We start from the raw sequence: 19,976 nt of genomic DNA on the forward strand, positions 1-19,976 counted from the left end.
GTCAGTGTGGTGCCCAGTCAGTGTGGTGCCTGGTCAGTGTAGTGCCTGGTCAGTGTGGTGCCCAGTCATTGTGGTCCCCAGTCAGTGTGGCGCCAGTCAGTGTGGTGCCAGTCAGTTTGGTGCCAGTCAGTTTGGTGCCCGGTCAGTGATGTGCCAGACTGTGTGGTGCCCGGACAGCGCAGTGCCCAGTCAGTGTGGTGCCTGGTCAGTGTAGTGTGAGTCAGCATGTTGCCAGTCAGTGTGGTGCCAGTGAGTGCAGTGCCAGTCAGTGCAGTGCCCAGTCAGTGTGCTGCCAGTCAGTGTGGTGCCTGGTCAGTGTGGTGCCAGTCACTGTGGTGCCAGTCAGTGAAGTGCCCAGACAGTTTGTTGCCCGGCTGATGTGGTGCCTGGTCAGTGTGGTGCATGGTCAGTGTTCTGCCAGTAAGTGTGGTGCCCAGTCATTGTTGTGCCTGGTCAGTGTGGTGCCCAGTCTGTGCGGTGCCCAGTCAGTGTGGTTCCAGTCAGTTTGGTGCCAGGTCAGAGCAGTGCCAGTCAGTGTGGTTCCCAGTCAGTGTGGTGCCAGAAGGGGTGATGCCAGTCAGTGTGGGGCCTGGTCAGTGTGGCATCGGTCAGTGTGGTGCCCAGTCAGTGTGGTGCCCAATCAGTGTGGTGCCAGTCAGTGTGGTGCCAGTCACTGTAGTGCACGGTCATTGCAGTGCCAATCAATGTGGTCCCCAGTCAGTGTGGTGCTAGTCAGTGTGGTGCCAGTCAGTGTGGTGCCTGTCTGTGTGGTGCGCAGTCAGTGTGGTGCATAGGCAACGTGGTGCACAGTCAGCGTGGTGCCAGTCATTGTGGTGCCCGTTCAGTGTGGTGCCCAGTCAGTTTGCTGCCGGCCAGTGTGGTGCCCAGTCAGTGTGGTGCCAGTCTGTGTGGTGCCCGGTCAGTGTGGTGCCTGGTCAGTGTGGTGCCTAATCAGTGTGGTGTCCAGTCAGTGTGGTGCCCGGTCAGTGTGGTGTCAGTCAGTGTGGTGCCCAGTCAGTGTGGTGCCCAGTCAGTGTGGTGCCTGGTCAGTGTGGTGCCCAGTCAGTGTGGTGCCCAGTCAGTGTGGTGCCTGGTCAGTGTGGTGTCAGTCAGTGTAGAGCCCAGTCAGTGTGGTGCCCAGTCAGTTTGGTGCCCAGTCAGTTTGGTGCTGGTCAGTGTGGTGCCCAGTCAGTGTGGTGCCAGTCTGTGTGGTGCCCAGTCAGTGTGGTGCCTGGTCAGTGTGGTGCCTGGTCAGTGTGGTGCCTCGTCAGTTTGGAGCCCAGTCAGTGTGGTGCCAGTCAGGGTGGTGCCAGTCAGTGTGGTGCCAGTCAGTGCGGTGCCAGGTCAGTGCAGTACAAGTCAGTGTGGTGCCCAGTCAGTGTTGTGCCAGTCAGTGTGGTGCCATTCAGTGCTCTGCCTGGAAAGTGTGGTGCCCAGTCAGTGTGGTGCCCAGGTTAGTTCGACTCCCAGGTGTTGGTGTGTCCGGCAACAGTGGTGACCCAGTGCTGCTGCGCCCAGTTAGAGCAGTGACTGGTCAGTGTGCTGCCCAAGCCGTGTGGTGCTCGGTCTGGGCAGTGCCTGATTAGGGTGGTGCCCAATCTGTGTGGTGCCAGTCAATGTGGTGCCAGTCAGTGTGGTGACTGTCTGTGTGGTGCACAGTCAGTGTGGTGCACAGGCAATGTGTTGCGCAGTCAGCATGGTGCCAGTCATTGTGGTGCCCGGTCAGTGTGGTGCCCAGTCAGTTTGGTGCCGGTCAGTGTGGTGCCCAGTCAGTGTGGAGCCAGTCTGTGTGGTGCCCGGTCAGTGTGGTGCCTGGTCAGTGTGGTGCCTAATCAGTGTGGTGTCCAGTCAGTGTGGTGCCCAGTCAGTGTGGTGTCTGGTCAGTGTGGTGCCAGGTCAGTGTTCTGCCAGTCAGTGTGGCGCCCAGTCATTGTTGTGCCTGGTCAGTGTGGTGCCCAGTCTGTGCGATGCCCAGTCAGTGTGGTTCCAGTCAGTTTGGTGCTGGTCAGTGTGGTGCCCAGTCAGTGTGGTGCCCGGTCAGTTTGGTGTCTGGTCAGTGTGGTGCCAGGTCAGTGTGGTGCCTGGTCAGTGTGGTGCCAGTCAGTGTGGTGCCCAGTCAGTGTGGTGCCTGGTCAGTGTGGTGCCCAGTCAGTATGGTGCCCAGTCAGTGTGGTGCCTGGTCAGTGTAGTGCCTGGTCAGTGTGGTGCCCAGTCATTGTGGTGCCCAGTCAGTGTGTTGCCAGTCAGTGTGGTGCCAGTCAGTTTGGTGCCAGTCAGTTTGGTGCCCGGTCAGTGATGTGCCAGACAGTGTGGTGCCCGGACAGCGCAGTGCCCAGTCAGTATGGTGCCCGGTCAGTGTAGTGTGAGTCAGCATGTTGCCAGTCAGTGTGGTGCCAGTGAGTGCAATGCCAGTCAGTGCAGTGCCAGTCAGTGCAGTGCCCAGTCAGTGTGCTGCCAGTCAGTGTGGTGCCATTACAGTGTGGTGCCAGTCAGTGTGGTGCCAGTCAGTGAAGTGCCCAGACAGTTTGTTGCCCGGCTGATGTGGTACCTGTTCAGTGTGGTGCATGGTCAGTGTTCTGCCAGTCAGTGTGGCGCCCAGTCATTGTTGTGCCTGGTCAGTGTGGTGCCCAGTCTGTGCGGTGCCCAGTCAGTGTTGTTCTAGTCAGTTTGCTGCCGGCTAGTGTGGTGCCCAGTCAGTGTGGTGCCAGTCTGTGTGGTGCCCGGTCAGTGTGGTGCCTGGTCAGTGTGGTGCCTAATCAGTGTGGTGTCCAGTCAGTGTGGTGCCCGGTCAGTGTGGTGTCAGTCAGTGTGGTGCCCAGTCAGTGTGGTGCCCAGTCAGTGTGGTGCCTGGTCAGTGTGGTGCCCAGTCAGTGTGGTGCCCAGTCAGTGTGGTGCCTGGTCAGTGTGGTGTCAGTCAGTGTAGAGCCCAGTCAGTGTGGTGCCCAGTCAGTTTGGTGCCCAGTCAGTTTGGTGCTGGTCAGTGTGGTGCCCAGTCAGTGTGGTGCCAGTCTGTGTGGTGCCCAGTCAGTGTGGTGCCTGGTCAGTGTGGTGCCTGGTCAGTGTGGTGCCTCGTCAGTTTGGAGCCCAGTCAGTGTGGTGCCAGTCAGGGTGGTGCCAGTCAGTGTGGTGCCAGTCAGTGCGGTGCCAGGTCAGTGCAGTACAAGTCAGTGTGGTGCCCAGTCAGTGTTGTGCCAGTCAGTGTGGTGCCATTCAGTGCTCTGCCTGGAAAGTGTGGTGCCCAGTCAGTGTGGTGCCCAGGTTAGTTCGACTCCCAGGTGTTGGTGTGTCCGGCAACAGTGGTGACCCAGTGCTGCTGCGCCCAGTTAGAGCAGTGACTGGTCAGTGTGCTGCCCAAGCCGTGTGGTGCTCGGTCTGTGCAGTGCCTGATTAGGGTGGTGCCCAATCTGTGTGGTGCCAGTCAATGTGGTGCCAGTCAGTGTGGTGACTGTCTGTGTGGTGCACAGTCAGTGTGGTGCACAGGCAATGTGTTGCGCAGTCAGCATGGTGCCAGTCGTTGTGGTGCCCGGTCAGTGTGGTGCCCAGTCAGTTTGGTGCCAATCAGTGTGGTGCCCAGTCAGTGTGGAGCCAGTCTGTGTGGTGCCCGGTCAGTGTGGTGCCTGGTCAGTGTGGTGCCTAATCAGTGTGGTGTCCAGTCAGTGTGGTGCCAGTCTGTGTGGTGCCCGGTCAGTGTGGTGTCTGGTCAGTGTGGTGCCAGGTCAGTGTTCTGCCAGTCAGTGTGGCGCCCAGTCATTGTTGTGCCTGGTCAGTGTGGTGCCCAGTCTGTGCGATGCCCAGTCAGTGTGGTTCCAGTCAGTTTGGTGCTGGTCAGTGTGGTGCCCAGTCAGTGTGGTGCCCGGTCAGTTTGGTGTCTGGTCAGTGTGGTGCCAGGTCAGTGTGGTGCCTGGTCAGTGTGGTGCCAGTCAGTGTGGTGCCCAGTCAGTGTGGTGCCTGGTCAGTGTGGTGCCCAGTCAGTATGGTGCCCAGTCAGTGTGGTGCCTGGTCAGTGTAGTGCCTGGTCAGTGTGGTGCCCAGTCATTGTGGTGCCCAGTCAGTGTGTTGCCAGTCAGTGTGGTGCCAGTCAGTTTGGTGCCAGTCAGTTTGGTGCCCGGTCAGTGATGTGCCAGACAGTGTGGTGCCCGGACAGCGCAGTGCCCAGTCAGTATGGTGCCCGGTCAGTGTAGTGTGAGTCAGCATGTTGCCAGTCAGTGTGGTGCCAGTGAGTGCAATGCCAGTCAGTGCAGTGCCAGTCAGTGCAGTGCCCAGTCAGTGTGCTGCCAGTCAGTGTGGTGCCATTTCAGTGTGGTGCCAGTCAGTGTGGTGCCAGTCAGTGAAGTGCCCAGACAGTTTGTTGCCCGGCTGATGTGGTACCTGGTCAGTGTGGTGCATGGTGAGTGTTCTGCCAGTCAGTGTGGCGCCCAGTCATTGTTGTGCCTGGTCAGTGTGGTGCCCAGTCTGTGCGGTGCCCAGTCAGTGTTGTTCTAGTCAGTTTGGTGCTGGACACTGTGGTGCCCAGTCAGTGTGGTGCCAGTCTGTGTGGTGCCCGGTCAGTGTGGTGCCTGGTCAGTGTGGTGCCTGGTCAGTGTGGTGCCTAGTCAGTTTGGAGCCCAGTCAGTGTGGTGCCAGTCAGGTTGGTGCCAGTCATTGTGGTGCCAGTCAGTGCGGTGCCAGGTCAGTGCAGTACAAGTCAGTGTGGTGCCCAGTCAGTGTGGTGCCAGTCAGTGTGGTGCCATTCAGTGTTCTGCCTGGAAAGTGTGGTGCCCAGTCAGTGTGGTGCCCAGGTTAGTTCGATGCCCAGGTGTTGGTGTGTCCGGCTACAGTGGTGACCCAGTGCTGCTGCGCCCAGTTAGAGCAGTGACTGGTCAGTGTGCTGCCCAAGCTGTGAGGTGCTCGGTCTGTGCAGTGCCTGATTAGGGTGGTGCCCACTCTGTTTGGTGCCAGTCAATGTGGTGCCAGTCGGTGTGGTGCCTGTCTGTGTGGTGCACAGTCAGTGTGGTGCCCAGTCAGTGTGGTGCCTAATCAGTGTGGTGTCCAGTCAGTGTGGTGCCCGGTCAGTGTGGTGTCTGGTCAGTGTGGTGCCCGGTCAGTGTGGTGCCCGGTCAGTGTGGTGCATGGTCAGTGTTCTGCCAGTCAGCGTGGCGCCCAGTCATTGTTGTGCCTGGTCAGTGTGGTGCCCAGTCTGTGCGGTGCCCAGTCGGTGTGGTTCCAGTCAGTTTGGTGCCAGGTCAGTGTGGTGTCAGTCAGTGTGGTGCCCAGTCAGTGTGGTTCCAGTCAGTTTGGTGCCCGGTCAGTGTGGTGTCAGTCAGTGTGGTTCCAGTCAGTTTGGTGCCAGGTCAGAGCAGTGCCAGTCAGTGTGGTTCCCAGTCAGTGTGGTGCCCAATCACTGTGGGGCCCGGTCAGTGTGGTGTCAGTCAGTGTAGAGCCCAGTCAGTGTGGTGCCCAGTCAGTGTGGTGCCCAGTCAGTTTGGTGTTGGTCAGTGTGGTGCCCAGTCAGTGTGGTGCCAGTCTGTGTGGTGCCCAGTCAGTGTGGTGCCCAGTCAGTTTGGTGCCCAGTCAGTTTGGTGCTGGTCAGTGTGGTGCCCAGTCAGTGTGGTGCCAGTCTGTGTGATGCCCAGTCAGTGTGGTGCCTGGTCAGTGTGGTGCCTGGTCAGTGTGGTGCCTAGTCAGTTTGGGGCCCAGTCATTGTGGTGCCAGTCAGTGCGGTGCCAGGTCAGTGCAGTACAAGCCAGTTTGGTGCCCAGTCAGTGTGGTGCCAGTCAGTGTGGTGCCATTCAGTGCTCTGCCTGGAATGTGTGGTGCCCAGTCAGTGTGGTGCCCAGGTTAGTTCGATGCCCAGGTGTTGGTGTGTCCGGCTACAGTGGTGACCCAGTGCTGCTGCGCCCAGTTAGAGCAGTGACTGCTCAGTGTGCTGCCCAAGCCGTGAGGTGCTCGGTCTGTGCAGTGCCTGATTAGGGTGGTGCCCACTCTGTGTGGTGCCAGTCAATGTGGTGCCAGTCAGTGTGGTGCCTGTCTGTGTGGTGCACAGTCAGTGTGGTGCACAGGCAATGTGCTGCGCAGTCAGCATGGTGCCAATCATTGTGGTGCCCGGTCAGTGTGGTGCCCAGTCAGTTTGGTGCCGGTCAGTGTGGTGCCCAGTCAGTGTGGAGCCAGTCTGTGTGGTGCCCGGTCAGTGTGGTGCCTGGTCAGTGTGGTGCCTAATCAGTGTGGTGTCCAGTCAGTGTGGTGCCCGGTCAGTGTGGTGTCTGGTCAGTGTGGTGCCAGGTCAGTGTGGTGCCTGGTCAGTGTGGTGCCAGTCAGTGTGGTGCCCAGTCAGTGTGGTGCCTGGTCAGTGTGGTGCCCAGTCAGTGTGGTGCCCAGCCAGTGTGGTGCCTGGTCAGTGTAGTGCCTGGTCAGTGTGGTGCCCAGTCAGTGTGGAGCCAGTCAGTGTGGTGCCAGTCAGTTTGGTGCCAGTCAGTGTGGTGCCCGGTCAGTGTGGTGCCAGACAGTGTGGTGCCCGGACAGTGCAGTGCCCAGTCAGTGTGGTGCCCGGTCAGTGTAGTGTGAGTCAGCATGTTGCCAGTCAGTGTGGTGCCAGTGAGTGCAGTGCCAGTCAGTGCAGTGCCAGTCAGTGCAGTGCCCAGTCAGTGTGCTGCCAGTCAGTGTGGTGCCATTTCAGTGTGGTGTCAGTCAGTGTGGTGCCAGTCAGTGAAGTGCCCAGACAGTTTGTTGCCCGGCTGATGTGGTGCCTGGTCAGTGTGGTGCCCAGTCAGTGTGGTTCCAGTCAGTTTGGTTCCAGTCAGTTTGGTGCTGGTCAGTGTGGTGCCCGGTCAGTGTGGTGCCAGTCTGTGTGGTGCTCGGTCAGTGTGGTGCCCGTTCAGTGTGGTGTCTGGTCAGTGTGGTGCCAGGTCAGTGTGGTGCCCAGTCAGTGTGGTGCCTGGTCAGTTTGGTGCCAGTCAGTGTGGTGCCCAGTCAGTGTGGTGCCAGGTCAGTTTGGTGCCAGTCAGTGTGGTGCCCAGTCAGTGTGGTGCCTGGTCAGTTTGGTGCCAGTCAGTGTGGTGCCCAGTCAGTGTGGTGCCCGGTCAGTGTGGTGCCTGGTCAGTGTGGTGCCCAGTCAGTGTGGTGCCTGGTCAGTGTAGTGCCTGGTCAGTGTGGTGCCCAGTCATTGTGGTCCCCAGTCAGTGTGGCGCCAGTCAGTGTGGTGCCAGTCAGTTTGGTGCCAGTCAGTTTGGTGCCCGGTCAGTGATGTGCCAGACTGTGTGGTGCCCGGACAGCGCAGTGCCCAGTCAGTGTGGTGCCTGGTCAGTGTAGTGTGAGTCAGCATGTTGCCAGTCAGTGTGGTGCCAGTGAGTGCAGTGCCAGTCAGTGCAGTGCCCAGTCAGTGTGCTGCCAGTCAGTGTGGTGCCTGGTCAGTGTGGTGCCAGTCACTGTGGTGCCAGTCAGTGAAGTGCCCAGACAGTTTGTTGCCCGGCTGATGTGGTGCCTGGTCAGTGTGGTGCATGGTCAGTGTTCTGCCAGTAAGTGTGGTGCCCAGTCATTGTTGTGCCTGGTCAGTGTGGTGCCCAGTCTGTGCGGTGCCCAGTCAGTGTGGTTCCAGTCAGTTTGGTGCCAGGTCAGAGCAGTGCCAGTCAGTGTGGTTCCCAGTCAGTGTGGTGCCAGAAGGGGTGATGCCAGTCAGTGTGGGGCCTGGTCAGTGTGGCATCGGTCAGTGTGGTGCCCAGTCAGTGTGGTGCCCAATCAGTGTGGTGCCAGTCAGTGTGGTGCCAGTCACTGTAGTGCACGGTCATTGCAGTGCCAATCAATGTGGTCCCCAGTCAGTGTGGTGCTAGTCAGTGTGGTGCCAGTCAGTGTGGTGCCTGTCTGTGTGGTGCGCAGTCAGTGTGGTGCATAGGCAACGTGGTGCACAGTCAGCGTGGTGCCAGTCATTGTGGTGCCCGTTCAGTGTGGTGCCCAGTCAGTTTGCTGCCGGCCAGTGTGGTGCCCAGTCAGTGTGGTGCCAGTCTGTGTGGTGCCCGGTCAGTGTGGTGCCTGGTCAGTGTGGTGCCTAATCAGTGTGGTGTCCAGTCAGTGTGGTGCCCGGTCAGTGTGGTGTCAGTCAGTGTGGTGCCCAGTCAGTGTGGTGCCCAGTCAGTGTGGTGCCTGGTCAGTGTGGTGCCCAGTCAGTGTGGTGCCCAGTCAGTGTGGTGCCTGGTCAGTGTGGTGTCAGTCAGTGTAGAGCCCAGTCAGTGTGGTGCCCAGTCAGTTTGGTGCCCAGTCAGTTTGGTGCTGGTCAGTGTGGTGCCCAGTCAGTGTGGTGCCAGTCTGTGTGGTGCCCAGTCAGTGTGGTGCCTGGTCAGTGTGGTGCCTGGTCAGTGTGGTGCCTCGTCAGTTTGGAGCCCAGTCAGTGTGGTGCCAGTCAGGGTGGTGCCAGTCAGTGTGGTGCCAGTCAGTGCGGTGCCAGGTCAGTGCAGTACAAGTCAGTGTGGTGCCCAGTCAGTGTTGTGCCAGTCAGTGTGGTGCCATTCAGTGCTCTGCCTGGAAAGTGTGGTGCCCAGTCAGTGTGGTGCCCAGGTTAGTTCGACTCCCAGGTGTTGGTGTGTCCGGCAACAGTGGTGACCCAGTGCTGCTGCGCCCAGTTAGAGCAGTGACTGGTCAGTGTGCTGCCCAAGCCGTGTGGTGCTCGGTCTGTGCAGTGCCTGATTAGGGTGGTGCCCAATCTGTGTGGTGCCAGTCAATGTGGTGCCAGTCAGTGTGGTGACTGTCTGTGTGGTGCACAGTCAGTGTGGTGCACAGGCAATGTGTTGCGCAGTCAGCATGGTGCCAGTCATTGTGGTGCCCGGTCAGTGTGGTGCCCAGTCAGTTTGGTGCCGGTCAGTGTGGTGCCCAGTCAGTGTGGAGCCAGTCTGTGTGGTGCCCGGTCAGTGTGGTGCCTGGTCAGTGTGGTGCCTAATCAGTGTGGTGTCCAGTCAGTGTGGTGCCCAGTCAGTGTGGTGTCTGGTCAGTGTGGTGCCAGGTCAGTGTTCTGCCAGTCAGTGTGGCGCCCAGTCATTGTTGTGCCTGGTCAGTGTGGTGCCCAGTCTGTGCGATGCCCAGTCAGTGTGGTTCCAGTAAGTTTGGTGCTGGTCAGTGTGGTGCCCAGTCAGTGTGGTGCCCGGTCAGTTTGGTGTCTGGTCAGTGTGGCGCCAGGTCAGTGTGGTGCCTGGTCAGTGTGGTGCCAGTCAGTGTGGTGCCCAGTCAGTGTGGTGCCTGGTCAGTGTGGTGCCCAGTCAGTATGGTGCACAGTCAGTGTGGTGCCTGGTCAGTGTAGTGCCTGGTCAGTGTGGTGCCCAGTCATTGTGGTGCCCAGTCAGTGTGTTGCCAGTCAGTGTGGTGCCAGTCAGTTTGGTGCCAGTCAGTTTGGTGCCCGGTCAGTGATGTGCCAGACAGTGTGGTGCCCGGACAGCGCAGTGCCCAGTCAGTATGGTGCCCGGTCAGTGTAGTGTGAGTCAGCATGTTGCCAGTCAGTGTGGTGCCAGTGAGTGCAATGCCAGTCAGTGCAGTGCCAGTCAGTGCAGTGCCCAGTCAGTGTGCTGCCAGTCAGTGTGGTGCCATTTCAGTGTGGTGCCAGTCAGTGTGGTGCCAGTCAGTGAAGTGCCCAGACAGTTTGTTGCCCGGCTGATGTGGTACCTGTTCAGTGTGGTGCATGGTCAGTGTTCTGCCAGTCAGTGTGGCGCCCAGTCATTGTTGTGCCTGGTCAGTGTGGTGCCCAGTCTGTGCGGTGCCCAGTCAGTGTTGTTCTAGTCAGTTTGGTGCTGGACACTGTGGTGCCCAGTCAGTGTGGTGCCAGTCTGTGTGGTGCCCGGTCAGTGTGGTGCCTGGTCAGTGTGGTGCCTGGTCAGTGTGGTGCCTAGTCAGTTTGGAGCCCAGTCAGTGTGGTGCCAGTCAGGTTGGTGCCAGTCATTGTGGTGCCAGTCAGTGCGGTGCCAGGTCAGTGCAGTACAAGTCAGTGTGGTGCCCAGTCAGTGTGGTGCCAGTCAGTGTGGTGCCATTCAGTGTTCTGCCTGGAAAGTGTGGTGCCCAGTCAGTGTGGTGCCCAGGTTAGTTCGATGCCCAGGTGTTGGTGTGTCCGGCTACAGTGGTGACCCAGTGCTGCTGCGCCCAGTTAGAGCAGTGACTGCTCAGTGTGCTGCCCAAGCTGTGAGGTGCTCGGTCTGTGCAGTGCCTGATTAGGGTGGTGCCCACTCTGTTTGGTGCCAGTCAATGTGGTGCCAGTCGGTGTGGTGCCTGTCTGTGTGGTGCACAGTCAGTGTGGTGCACAGGCAATGTGGTGCGCAGTCAGCATGGTGCCAGTCATTGTGATGCCTGGTCAGTGTGGTGCCCAGTCAGTGTGGAGCCAGTCTGTGTGGTGCCCAGTCAGTGTGGTGCCTGGTCAGTGTGGTGCCTAATCAGTGTGGTGTCCAGTCAGTGTGGTGCCCGGTCAGTGTGGTGTCTGGTCAGTGTGGTGCCAGGTCAGTGTGGTGCCTGGTCAGTGTGGTGCCAGTCAGTGTGGTGCCCAGTCAGTGTGGTGCCTGGTCAGTGTGGTGCTCAGTCAGTGTGGTGCCCAATCAGTGTGGTGCCTGGTCAGTGTGGTGCCTGGTCAGTGTGGTGCCCAGTCAGTGTGGTGCCTTGTCAGTGTGGTGCCCAGTCAGTGTGGTGCCCAGTCAGTGTGGTGCCTGGTCAGTGTGGTGTCAGTCAGTGTAGAGCCCAGTCAGTGTGGTGCCCAGTCAGTTTGGTGCCCAGTCAGTTTGGTGCTGGTCAGTGTAGTGCCCAGTCAGTGTGGTGCCAGTCTGTGTGGTGCCCAGTCAGTGTGGTGCCTGGTCAGAGCAGTGCCAGTCAGTGTGGTTCCCAGTCAGTGTGGTGCCAGAAGGGGTGATGCCAGTCAGTGTGGGGCCTGGTCAGTGTGGCATCGGTCTGTGTGGTGCCCAGTCAGTGTGGTGCCCAATCAGTGTGGTGCCAGTCAGTGTGGTGCCAGTCACTGTAGTGCACGGTCATTGCAGTGCCAATCAATGTGGTCCCCAGTCAGTGTGGTGCTAGTCAGTGTGGTGCCAGTCAGTGTGGTGCCTGGTCAGTGTGGTGCCTAATCAGTGTGGTGTCCAGTCAGTGTGGTGCCCAGTCAGTTTGCTGCCGGCCAGTGTGGTGCCCAGTCAGTGTGGTGCCCGGTCAGTGTGGTGCCCGGTCAGTGTGGTGCCTGGTCAGTGTGGTGCCTAATCAGTGTGGTCTCCAGTCAGTGTGGTGCCCGGTTAGTGTGGTGTCAGTCAGTGTGGTGCCCAGTCAGTGTGGTGCCCAGTCAGTGTGGTGCCTGGTCAGTGTGGTGCCCAGTCAGTGTGGTGCCCAGTCAGTGTGGTGCCCGGTCAGTGTGGTGTCAGTCAGTGTAGAGCCCAGTCAGTGTGGTGCCCAGTCCATGTGGTGCCCAGTCAGTTTGGTGCTGGTCAGTGTGGTGCCCAGTCACTGGTGCCAGTCTGTGTGGTGCCCGGTCAGTGTGGTGCCTGGTCAGTGTGGTGCCTGGTCAGTGTGGTGCCTAGTCAGTTTGGAGACCAGTCAGTGTGGTGCCAGTCAGGGTGGTGCCAGTCAGTGTGGTGCCAGTCACTGCGGTGCCAGGTCAGTGCAGTACAAGTCAGTGTGGTGCCCAGTCAGTGTGGTGCCAGTCAGTGTGGTGCCATTCAGTGTTCTGCCTGGAAAATGTGGTGCCCAGTCAGTGTGGTGCCCGGGATAGTTCGATGCCCAGGTGGTCGTGTGTCCGGCTACAGTGGTGACCCAGTGCTGCTGCGCCCAGTTAGAGCAGTGACTGCACAGTGTGCTGCCCAAGCCGTGAGGTGCTCGGTCTGTGCAGTGCCTGATTAGGGCGGTGCCCATTCTGTGTGGTGCCAGTCAATGTGGTGCCAGTCAGTGTGGTGCCTGTCTGTGTGGTGCACAGTCAGTGTGGTGCACAGGCAATGTGCTGCGCAGTCAGCATGGTGCCAGTCATTGTGGTGCCCGGTCAGTGTGGTGCCCAGTCAGTTTGGTGCCGGTCAGTGTGGTGCCCAGTCAGTGTCGAGCCAGTCTGTGTGGTGCCCGGTCAGTGTGGTGCCCAGTCAGTGTGGTGCCTAATCAGTGTGGTGTCCAGTCAGTGTGGTGCCCGGTCAGTGTGGTGTCTGGTCAGTGTGGTGCCCGGTCAGTGTGGTGCCCGGTCAGTGTGGTGCATGGTCAGTGTTCTGCCAGTCAGCGTGGCGCCCAGTCATTGTTGTGCCTGGTCAGTGTGGTGCCCAGTCTGTGCGGTGCCCAGTCGGTGTGGTTCCAGTCAGTTTGGTGCCAGGTCAGTGTGGTGTCAGTCAGTGTGGTGCCCAGTCAGTGTGGTTCCAGTCAGTTTGGTGCCCGGTCAGTGTGGTGTCAGTCAGTGTGGTTCCAGTCAGTTTGGTGCCAGGTCAGAGCAGTGCCAGTCAGTGTGGTTCCCAGTCAGTGTGGTGCCCAATCACTGTGGGGCCCGGTCAGTGTGGTGTCAGTCAGTGTAGAGCCCAGTCAGTGTGGTGCCCAGTCAGTGTGGTGCCCAGTCAGTTTGGTGTTGGTCAGTGTGGTGCCCAGTCAGTGTGGTGCCAGTCTGTGTGGTGCCCAGTCAGTGTGGTGCCCAGTCAGTTTGGTGCCCAGTCAGTTTGGTGCTGGTCAGTGTGGTGCCCAGTCAGTGTGGTGCCAGTCTGTGTGGTGCCCAGTCAGTGTGGTGCCTGGTCAGTGTGGTGCCTGGTCAGTGTGGTGCCTAGTCAGTTTGGGGCCCAGTCATTGTGGTGCCAGTCAGTGCGGTGCCAGGTCAGTGCAGTACAAGCCAGTTTGGTGCCCAGTCAGTGTGGTGCCAGTCAGTGTGGTGCCATTCAGTGCTCTGCCTGGAATGTGTGGTGCCCAGTCAGTGTGGTGCCCAGGTTAGTTCGATGCCCAGGTGTTGGTGTGTCCGGCTACAGTGGTGACCCAGTGCTGCTGCGCCCAGTTAGAGCAGTGACTGCTCAGTGTGCTGCCCAAGCCGTGAGGTGCTCGGTCTGTGCAGTGCCTGATTAGGGTGGTGCCCACTCTGTGTGGTGCCAGTCAATGTGGTGCCAGTCAGTGTGGTGCCTGTCTGTGTGGTGCACAGTCAGTGTGGTGCACAGGCAATGTGCTGCGCAGTCAGCATGGTGCCAATCATTGTGGTGCCCGGTCAGTGTGGTGCCCAGTCAGTTTGGTGCCGGTCAGTGTGGTGCCCAGTCAGTGTGGAGCCAGTCTGTGTGGTGCCCGGTCAGTGTGGTGCCTGGTCAGTGTGGTGCCTAATCAGTGTGGTGTCCAGTCAGTGTGGTGCCCGGTCAGTGTGGTGTCTGGTCAGTGTGGTGCCAGGTCAGTGTGGTGCCTGGTCAGTGTGGTGCCAGTCAGTGTGGTGCCCAGTCAGTGTGGTGCCTGGTCAGTGTGGTGCCCAGTCAGTGTGGTGCCCAGCCAGTGTGGTGCCTGGTCAGTGTAGTGCCTGGTCAGTGTGGTGCCCAGTCAGTGTGGAGCCAGTCAGTGTGGTGCCAGTCAGTTTGGTGCCAGTCAGTGTGGTGCCCGGTCAGTGTGGTGCCAGACAGTGTGGTGCCCGGACAGTGCAGTGCCCAGTCAGTGTGGTGCCCGGTCAGTGTAGTGTGAGTCAGCATGTTGCCAGTCAGTGTGGTGCCAGTGAGTGCAGTGCCAGTCAGTGCAGTGCCAGTCAGTGCAGTGCCCAGTCAGTGTGCTGCCAGTCAGTGTGGTGCCATTTCAGTGTGGTGTCAGTCAGTGTGGCGCCAGTCAGTGTGGTGCCAGTCAGTTTGGTGCCAGTCAGTTTGGTGCCCGGTCAGTGATGTGCCAGACAGTGTGGTGCCCGGACAGCGCAGTGCCCAGTCAGTGTGGTGCCTGGTCAGTGTAGTGTGAGTCAGCATGTTGCCAGTCAGTGTGGTGCCAGTGAGTGCAGTGCCAGTCAGTGCAGTGCCCAGTCAGTGTGCTGCCAGTCAGTGTGGTGCCTGGTCAGTGTGGTGCCAGTCACTGTGGTGCCAGTCAGTGAAGTGCCCAGACAGTTTGTTGCCCGGCTGATGTGGTGCCTGGTCAGTGTGGTGCATGGTCAGTGTTCTGCCAGTAAGTGTGGCGCCCAGTCATTGTTGTGCCTGGTCAGTGTGGTGCCCAGTCTGTGCGGTGCCCAGTCAGTGTGGTTCCAGTCAGTTTGGTGCCAGGTCAGAGCAGTGCCAGTCAGTGTGGTTCCCAGTCAGTGTGGTGCCAGAAGGGGTGATGCCAGTCAGTGTGGGGCCTGGTCAGTGTGGCATCGGTCAGTGTGGTGCCCAGTCAGTGTGGTGCCCAATCAGTGTGGTGCCAGTCAGTGTGGTGCCAGTCACTGTAGTGCACGGTCATTGCAGTGCCAATCAATGTGGTCCCCAGTCAGTGTGGTGCTAGTCAGTGTGGTGCCAGTCAGTGTGGTGCCTGTCTGTGTGGTGCGCAGTCAGTGTGGTGCATAGGCAACGTGGTGCGCAGTCAGCGTGGTGCCAGTCATTGTGGTGCCCGTTCAGTGTGGTGCCCAGTCAGTTTGCTGCCGGCCAGTGTGGTGCCCAGTCAGTGTGGTGCCAGTCTGTGTGGTGCCCGGTCAGTGTGGTGCCTGGTCAGTGTGGTGCCTAATCAGTGTGGTGTCCAGTCAGTGTGGTGCCCGGTCAGTGTGGTGTCAGTCAGTGTGGTGCCCAGTCAGTGTGGTGCCCAGTCAGTGTGGTGCCTGGTCAGTGTGGTGCCCAGTCAGTGTGGTGCCCAGTCAGTGTGGTGCCTGGTCAGTGTGGTGTCAGTCAGTGTAGAGCCCAGTCAGTGTGGTGCCCAGTCAGTTTGGTGCCCAGTCAGTTTGGTGCTGGTCAGTGTGGTGCCCAGTCAGAGTGGTGCCAGTCTGTGTGGTGCCCAGTCAGTGTGGTGCCTGGTCAGTGTGGTGCCTGGTCAGTGTGGTGCCTCGTCAGTTTGGAGCCCAGTCAGTGTGGTGCCTGGTCAGTGTAGTGCCTGGTCAGTGTGGTGCCCAGTCATTGTGGTGCCCAGTCAGTGTGGTGCCAGTCAGTGTGGTGCCAGTCATTGTGGTGCCCAGTCAGTGTGGTGCCAGTCAGTGTGGTGCCAGTCAGTTTGGTGCCAGTCAGTGTGGTGCCAGTCAGTGTGGTGCCAGTCAGTGTGGTGCCCGGAGGTGCAGTGCCGGGTCAGTGTGGTGTCCAGTCAGTGTGGTGCCAGTCAGTTTGGTGCCCAAGCAGTGTGCTGCGAAACAGTGTGGTGCCAGAAGGGATGATGCCGGTCATTGTGGGGCCTGGTCAGTGTGGTATCGATCAGTGTGGTGCCCAGTCAGTGTGGTGCCAGTCAGTGTGGTGCCAGTCTGTGTAGTGCACGGTCATTGCAGTGCCAATCAATGTGGTCCCCAGTCAGTGTGGTGCCAGTCAGGGTGGTGCCAGTCAGTGTGGTGCCAGTCAGTTTGGTGCCAGGTCAGTGCAGTGTCATTCAGTGTGGTGCCCAGTCAGTGTGGTGCCATTCAGGGTGATGCCAGTCAGTGTGGTGCCAGTCAGTGTGGTCCCGGTCAGTGTGGTGCCCATTCAGTGTTGTGCCCGGTCAGTGTGGTGCCCAGTCAGTGTGGTGCCCAGGTTAGTGTGATGCCCAGGTGTTGGGGTGCCCGGTTAGAGTGGTGACTGGCTGCTGCTGCGGCCAGTCAGTGCCGTGCACAGTAAGCGTGGTGCACTGTCAGCATGGTGCCAGTCAGTGTGGTGCCTGGTCAGCGTGCTGCCCAGTCGGTTTGATGCCAGTCAATGTGGTGCCCAGCCAGTGTGGTGAGAGTCTGTGTGGTGCCCGGTCAGTGTGGTGCCTGGTCAGTGTGGTGCCCAGTCAGTGTGGTGACCAGTCAGTGTAGTGCCAGTAAGAGTGGTGCCCGGTCAGTGTAATGAATGGTCAGTGTGGTGCCCAGTCATTGTGGTTCCCAGTAAGTGTGGTGCCAGTCAGTTTGGTGCCAGTCAGTGTGGTGCCCGGTCAGTGTGCTGCCAGTCAGTGTGGTGCCCGGAGGTGCAGTGCCAGGTCAGTGTGGTGCCCAGTCAGTGTGTTGCCAGTCAGTGTGGTGCCAATCAGTGTGCTGCGAATCAGTGTGGTGCCAGTCAGTTTGGTGCCAGTCAGTGTGGTGCCCAGTCAGTATGGTGTATGGTTAGTGTGGTGCCAGTCAGTGCTGTGCCCAGTCAGTTTGCCAATCAGTGTGGTGCCAGTCTGTGTGGTGCCAGTCTGTGTGGTGCCCAGTCAGTGCGGTGCCCGGTCAATGCGGTGCCCAGTAAGTATGCTGCCCAGTCCGTGTGGTGCCAGTAAGTGTGGTGCCCGGTCAGTGTGGTGCTCGGTCAGTTTGGTGCCCGGTCAGTCTGGTGCCCAGTCAGTGTGCTGCCCGGTCAGTGTGGGGCCCATTCACTGAGGTGCCCTGTCATGGTGGTGCCAGTCAGTTTGGTGTCTGGTCAGTGTGGTGCCAGGTCAGTGTGGTGCCTGGTCAGTGTGGTGCCAGTCAGTGTGGTGCCCCGTCAGTGTGGTGCCTGGTCAGTGTGGTGCCCAGTCAGTGTGGTGCCCAGTCAGTGTGGTACCTGGTCAGTGTAGTGCCTGGTCAGTGTGGTGCCCAGTCATTGTGGTGCCCAGTCAGTGTGGTGCCAGTCAGTGTGGTGCTCGGTCAGGGTGGTGCCCGTTCAGTGTGGTGTCTGGTCAGTGTGGTGCCAGGTCAGTGTGGTGCCCAGTCAGTGTGGTGCCTGGTCAGTTTGGTGCCAGTCAGTGTGGTGCCCAGTCAGTGTGGTGCCAGGTCAGTTTGGTGCCAATCAGTGTGGTGCCCAGTCAGTGTGGTGCCTGGTCAGTTTGGTGCCAGTCAGTGTGGTGCCCAGTCAGTGTGGTGCCCGGTCAGTGTGGTGCCTGGTCAGTGTGGTGCCCAGTCAGTGTGGTGCCTGGTCAGTGTAGTGCCTGGTCAGTGTGGTGCCCAGTCATTGTGGTCCCCAGTCAGTGTGGCGCCAGTCAGTGTGGTGCCAGTCAGTTTGGTGCCAGTCAGTGTGGTGCCCGGTCAGTGTGGTGTCTGGTCAGTGTGGTGCCAGGTCAGTGTGGTGCCTGGTCAGTGTGGTGCCAGTCAGTGTGGTTCCCAGTCAGTGTGGTGCCTGGTCAGTGTGGTGCCTAATCAGTGTGGTGTCCAGTCAGTGTGGTGCCCGGTCAGTGTGGTGCCCAGTCAGTGTGGAGCCAGTCAGTGTGGTGCCAGTCAGTTTGGTGCCAGTCAGTGTGGTGCCCGGTCAGTGTGGTGCCAGACAGTGTGGTGCCCGGACAGTGCAGTGCCCAGTCAGTGTGGTGCCCGGTCAGTGTAGTGTGAGTCAGCATGTTGCCAGTCAGTGTGGTGCCAGTGAGTGCAGTGCCAGTCAGTGCAGTGCCAGTCAGTGCAGTGCGCAATCAGTGTGCTGCCAGTCAGTGTGGTGCCATTTCAGTGTGGTGTCAGTCAGTGTGGTGCCAGTCAGTGAAGTGCCCAGACAGTTTGTTGCCCGGCTGATGTGGTGCCTGGTCAGTGTGGTGCCCAGTCAGTGTGGTTCCAGTCAGTTTGGTTCCAGTCAGTTTGGTGCTGGTCAGTGTGGTGCCCGGTCAGTGTGGTGCCAGTCTGTGTGGTGCTCGGTCAGTGTGGTGCCCGTTCAGTGTGGTGTCTGGTCAGTGTGGTGCCAGGTCAGTGTGGTGCCCAGTCAGTGTGGTGCCTGGTCAGTTTGGTGCCAGTCAGTGTGGTGCCCAATCAGTGTGGTGCCAGGTCAGTTTGGTGCCAGTCAGTGTGGTGCCCAGTCAGTGTGGTGCCTGGTCAGTTTGGTGCCAGTCAGTGTGGTGCCCAGTCAGTGTGGTGCCCGGTCAGTGTGGTGCCTGGTCAGTGTGGTGCCCAGTCAGTGTGGTGCCTGGTCAGTGTAGTGCCTGGTCAGTGTGGTGCCCAGTCATTGTGGTCCCCAGTCAGTGTGGCGCCAGTCAGTGTGGTGCCAGTCAGTTTGGTGCCAGTCAGTTTGGTGCCCGGTCAGTGATGTGCCAGACTGTGTGGTACCCGGACAGCGCAGTGCCCAGTCAGTGTGGTGCCTGGTCAGTGTAGTGTGAGTCAGCATGTTGCCAGTCAGTGTGGTGCCAGTGAGTGCAGTGCCAGTCAGTGCAGTGCCCAGTCAGTGTGCTGCCAGTCAGTGTGGTGCCTGGTCAGTGTGGTGCCAGTCACTGTGGTGCCAGTCAGTGAAGTGCCCAGACAGTTTGTTGCCCGGCTGATGTGGTGCCTGGTCAGTGTGGTGCATGGTCAGTGTTCTGCCAGTAAGTGTGGCGCCCAGTCATTGTTGTGCCTGGTCAGTGTGGTGCCCAGTCTGTGCGGTGCCCAGTCAGTGTGGTTCCAGTCAGTTTGGTGCCAGGTCAGAGCAGTGCCAGTCAGTGTGGTTCCCAGTCAGTGTGGTGCCAGAAGGGGTGATGCCAGTCAGTGTGGGGCCTGGTCAGTGTGGCATCGGTCAGTGTGGTGCCCAGTCAGTGTGGTGCCCAATCAGTGTGGTGCCAGTCAGTGTGGTGCCAGTCACTGTAGTGCACGGTCATTGCAGTGCCAATCAATGTGGTCCCCAGTCAGTGTGGTGCTAGTCAGTGTGGTGCCAGTCAGTGTGGTGCCTGTCTGTGTGGTGCGCAGTCAGTGTGGTGCATAGGCAACGTGGTGCGCAGTCAGCGTGGTGCCAGTCATTGTGGTGCCCGTTCAGTGTGGTGCCCAGTCAGTTTGCTGCCGGCCAGTGTGGTGCCCAGTCAGTGTGGTGCCAGTCTGTGTGGTGCCCGGTCAGTGTGGTGCCTGGTCAGTGTGGTGCCTAATCAGTGTGGTGTCCAGTCAGTGTGGTGCCCGGTCAGTGTGGTGTCAGTCAGTGTGGTGCCCAGTCAGTGTGGTGCCCAGTCAGTGTGGTGCCTGGTCAGTGTGGTGCCCAGTCAGTGTGGTGCCCAGTCAGTGTGGTGCCTGGTCAGTGTGGTGTCAGTCAGTGTAGAGCCCAGTCAGTGTGGTGCCCAGTCAGTTTGGTGCCCAGTCAGTTTGGTGCTGGTCAGTGTGGTGCCCAGTCAGAGTGGTGCCAGTCTGTGTGGTGCCCAGTCAGTGTGGTGCCTGGTCAGTGTGGTGCCTGGTCAGTGTGGTGCCTCGTCAGTTTGGAGCCCAGTCAGTGTGGTGCCTGGTCAGTGTAGTGCCTGGTCAGTGTGGTGCCCAGTCATTGTGGTGCCCAGTCAGTGTGGTGCCAGTCAGTGTGGTGCCAGTCATTGTGGTGCCCAGTCAGTGTGGTGCCAGTCAGTGTGGTGCCAGTCAGTTTGGTGCCAGTCAGTGTGGTGCCAGTCAGTGTGGTGCCAGTCAGTGTGGTGCCCGGAGGTGCAGTGCCGGGTCAGTGTGGTGTCCAGTCAGTGTGGTGCCAGTCAGTTTGGTGCCCAAGCAGTGTGCTGCGAAACAGTGTGGTGCCAGAAGGGATGATGCCGGTCATTGTGGGGCCTGGTCAGTGTGGTATCGATCAGTGTGGTGCCCAGTCAGTGTGGTGCCAGTCAGTGTGGTGCCAGTCTGTGTAGTGCACGGTCATTGCAGTGCCAATCAATGTGGTCCCCAGTCAGTGTGGTGCCAGTCAGGGTGGTGCCAGTCAGTGTGGTGCCAGTCAGTTTGGTGCCAGGTCAGTGCAGTGTCATTCAGTGTGGTGCCCAGTCAGTGTGGTGCCATTCAGGGTGATGCCAGTCAGTGTGGTGCCAGTCAGTGTGGTCCCGGTCAGTGTGGTGCCCATTCAGTGTTGTGCCCGGTCAGTGTGGTGCCCAGTCAGTGTGGTGCCCAGGTTAGTGTGATGCCCAGGTGTTGGGGTGCCCGGTTAGAGTGGTGACTGGCTGCTGCTGCGGCCAGTCAGTGCCGTGCACAGTAAGCGTGGTGCACTGTCAGCATGGTGCCAGTCAGTGTGGTGCCTGGTCAGCGTGCTGCCCAGTCGGTTTGATGCCAGTCAATGTGGTGCCCAGCCAGTGTGGTGAGAGTCTGTGTGGTGCCCGGTCAGTGTGGTGCCTGGTCAGTGTGGTGCCCA

This window comes from Somniosus microcephalus, unplaced genomic scaffold (assembly GCF_052327205.1).
Source record: "Somniosus microcephalus isolate GS21.2 unplaced genomic scaffold, FLI_Smic_1.0 unresolved_chr1, whole genome shotgun sequence".
In the NCBI taxonomy this organism is placed as follows: Eukaryota; Metazoa; Chordata; class Chondrichthyes; order Squaliformes; family Somniosidae; genus Somniosus; species Somniosus microcephalus.